Genomic DNA, 4,459 nt, shown 5'->3' on the forward strand with positions numbered 1-4,459 from the left:
CACAGTTTGGATGCAGCGAGCGATGTAAACACCTTGGAAACTTTTTTAACCCGTCTGAAAAATACGTTTCCTCGAGGTCTGCAAAGTTGGCTTCCGTGGCGGCGATGAACTACTCATTGGACTTAAATTTATGCCCAGCGAGTGACTTTTTCAAGTTTGGAGACAAAAGAAAGTCGCACATGGCCAAATCTGGAGAATGCGGTGGATGGGACAGCAGTTCGTAGCCCAATCCGACCAGTTTCTCCATGCTGACGGCGCAAGTGTGAGAATGTGCGTTGTAATTGTGGAAGAGCATTTTTTCTTCGCCAGCTGGGTCTGTTTTTCTGTAATTCGGCGTCGAATCGACCGAATAATTCGACATATGTAGTAAAGCCCTGTGATCGGGTTGTCCTTTTCCAGAAAGTTGATATAAATCCAGTGGCGGCTGGTGGGGAAAAATTTTGGGTAGGCCACGACAGCAAATTACAAATATATGTTACAAATAACTGTAACAGATTTACATTTAATTATATTTTTAAAACTAAATAAAATTATGAACTAAAATATACTAATAGTTTACATATTTTATTATTTATAGAGCAGGTTTATTCTTCTCTCTTTGCTTTGTGCAAATTTGTCAGTTACAATTCGATAATTATGTTACAAGTGGCAACGAGGCTTGGCGAAGGCCCATTTCAATCGGGCCTATACACCAAGCATAACACGGCAATATAAAAATCATTCTCCGGCAAGCTGCTTAACTTCAAACGCTTTTTGTACGGAGATATTATGTGAGCGAAGTCGGCAAGCTCCGAGCGGGCCTATTAATGATATTTAAAATGCCTGAATAGAAATTCGATGCTTTCTGTGATAATATATAATTATATAACATAGTTAGTGTTTCTGCACCATATGGTGCAGAAACACTAACTCTGACAAAAAGAACAATAAATAAAATAAGAGTTACACAACGCGCTATGGAAAGATCAATGTTAGGTATTACCATCAGAGATAAAGTACCAAACCTAGAAATAATAAGAAGAACAGGAGTCACGGAGGCAGTTGAAAGAATAGCCATGGCTAAATGGGCTTGGGCAGGACATGTTGCCAGACTGACGGATGACAGATGGACCAAAAAGATTCTGGAATGGTGACCAAGGCAGGAGGCATATCGAAGTAGAGGACGACCACCGACTAGATGGACGGATGATATCAAGCGCATATCAAGCTCAAGATAGAAATAGGTGGAAAATTTTACGGAAGGCCTACGTTCAGCAGTGGACAAATATAGGCTAGTTGATGATGATGATAAAATAGTTATCTTAACGGACGCTGATGTATTTAGTGATTTAGTACATTTAAAAGTTATTTACATGCTTTAACATAATTTTTAAATATTTATATCTTTTTCAATTTTAAAGCTGTTAAAATTATTGGGTAGGCCCGGCCTATCCTGCCTACCCCCAAAAGCCGCCACTGTATAAATCACACGTTGTGAATCCCAGCAAACGGTGGCCATCGCGGCAGATTGGACAGTGTTCGACTTCTTCGGAAGATGTTCTCGGTGTGACGTCAACAGTTTCGATTTTCTTGATCTCTGGTGTCTACCACTGCATCCATGTTTCGTCAAACGTTATGAAATAATATAAAAAACTCTATCGCATTACGCTTAAACAGTCTCAAACACTGCTCTGAGATGGTCTCATGGTTGTGCTTGTTATCCTGAGTGAGCAAATGCGTCACCCATCGCTTTCTCATGCCCAAAATTTCACGCAGATGTCAGGAGAGTAGCAGGTGACAGGGTGCCCTGGCGGGCAATAGTTGCTAACTCACTGCATCTTCTCGAACGTCACGGCAGTTCGAATTCTTTTTTTAAAACTTTAAAAAGGTGTAAAGCCTTTTTTTAGTTTCAGCTAAACCTTGTCCATACAGCTCTATCCCTATTTTATTATCTCTCATGTCTTTCATTGCGCGTTCCTCCTCTTCAGGGTTTTCTGTGTATTTTTATGGTTCTGTAATGTGTATTTCCCATGATCAGGTTTTCCTTTCCTTAGGTATAATTTATAATATAATTATCATAAAAGTTATTTGTCTGAGAATAAAGACGGCATCCATATAGGACCTGCCTAAGACGTGCTTACAAGTTTATACCTCTAATCTGACATAATTTTCTTATCACACTTTCTCAATATAGGAGTGGTAATGCTCGCCTGCCATTCCCCAGGCAACCAAGTGACGTCATATAACGTCGAGGAAACGTCACTTTTGGTTGAATATATACACGTGTTTGAACATTACGTCATGTAGAGGTCTTTTGTAGGTGATTTTAAATACGTAAGATTAATGACGTTAAAATAAGTTTAAAAAACGTTTTAATTTCGGACAGCTTACATCTGACGTCACAAAATTGGGAGGAGCCTAAAACTTGTTTGTATTGACTCAAAACAATTTCGTTAAATAAATGTTTATAAGAAATTTCTCATTTATTGTTTACGTGGTTTGTGCCTTGTGTGATAAAATAATACTTTTCATTTAGATATTTAGTTGAAGAAACGTGGTATATAAGAGATTTTTATTCGTTTTTGCTCATTGGGATAGTTTAATGCAGTAATTCGTTTGGACAACTATTTGAGGTTATGTTTATTTTCTGTTAATGAACTCTTAGAATGAACTAAATACAATACTATATGTGTTATCGAGTAATTGTAAGAGTGAACTGTGAGCAAATAATATACTACAACAAAGTGCTGAGAGTGTTGTGACACAATAGGACTAATAATATTCGAGGTAGGCTGAAATCAAAATAACGTGGCGTCTTATCTGTTGGTAGCGATTTATCTATCCGCAAGGTTGAATTGTAGATGATCGTTGGCGCTAGCAGATAGGCAACACATATTACACATGTCCATAGGCGTATCAGAGGAATACGGAATGGATGAAATGAGCGAGATGGTTAAAGAAGTAACAAACGGAATGAGAGAGATAGCAAATGAAATGAAAAAACGAGAACTGAGCGTAAAGAATTAATACAAATTGTCAAAGATTTGACAAGTGAATGGAAGCAGAGTTTGGAAGAAGTAAAAGAGATTAGGAGAGAAAATGAAGTAATGAAAACTAAAATCAGGGTGCTAGAATATAAACTTGAAACTATGGAAAAGAAAGAACGTCGAAATAACATTATTATCACCGGATTTGAAACTGCAGGAGATACTATAGAGCTAAAAGAAGATATAGAGAATCAGTTGCAAACTTTTCTTGGAACAAAGTGTGAGATAAAAGAGATAACGAAACTGAATAAGAGAATGTGCAAGTTAGAATTGGGTACATATGGTGATAGAGCAGACATAATGAAAAATAAGAACAAGTTAAGACATATTAAAGGAAGAAAACTTTTTATTTATGATGACTATACGATCCAAGAAAGAGAGATTCAAAAACAACTAAGAGAATATGCAAATGAACAGAGACAAAAAGGTATTGTTGTAAAAGTTAAATACCAGAAGATCATTATAAATGATGAAATACGGAAATGGAATATGGAAACTGGCACAATTGAAAAAGAGAGCAACAGAGCTAATCCAAAAAACTAATAAAAGCAGAGGCGGACAAAATGATGACAAATTCGGCAATGAAAACGGAAAAAGAAATGGAACTGAAAGTTATAGATAAGAAAGGAGAGGTATGGAGAACAGCGACATGGAATGTTAGAGGAATAAGTGGAAAAGAGTTAGAATTAGTAGAAACCCTTAGCAACACAAACTATGCTGCAATAGCCATTACTGAGACAAAAAAAGGGAGCTGGGACACAAATAATAGGAGATGGAAATCTATTAATATACAGTGGTGTAAAGAAAACTGAATGGGCCAGAGCAGGAGTAGCCTGTTTGATACCCAAAGATAAAGTAAAAGGTATAAGAAATTGGGAGCTCATCAATGAGAGACTATTGAAAGTATCAATGAATTGTAGTAAAAGCGATATTATAACTTTGATTGTATAAACGCACCTGAAGAAAGTGACAAAGCAAACGACAAAAATCAATTTTGGGAACAACTACAGCAGACAGTAGAAGATTATGAGGGAACACTCTTAATATTGGGAGACTTCAATGCTAGAGTGGGAAAGGAAAACATGAAATGGCAAGGAGTTATAGGTAGGCACGGAGAACACACAATTAATAAAAACGGGAAAATATTGCTAGAGTTTTGTATAGAGAATGATTTAGTTATAGCCAACACTTTCTTTGAACACACAGAAATACACAAGATAACAAGAGAAATGCCCCAGCGAAATGAAAAATCAATAATAGACTTCATAATTGTTCCTCGAGAAAAAAGGAGTAAAGTTAAAGATGTCAGAGTGAAAAGAAGCTATGATATAGGTAGTGACCATTATCTACTAGAAGGAGTATTCAAGAATAACAACAAAGTCGAGGACCGAAAACAGATACAAAACAAAAACTATAGCGGAAGAATAAGAACC

Source organism: Diabrotica virgifera, chromosome 8 (assembly GCF_917563875.1).
Source record: "Diabrotica virgifera virgifera chromosome 8, PGI_DIABVI_V3a".
NCBI classification, from domain to species: Eukaryota; Metazoa; Arthropoda; class Insecta; order Coleoptera; family Chrysomelidae; genus Diabrotica; species Diabrotica virgifera.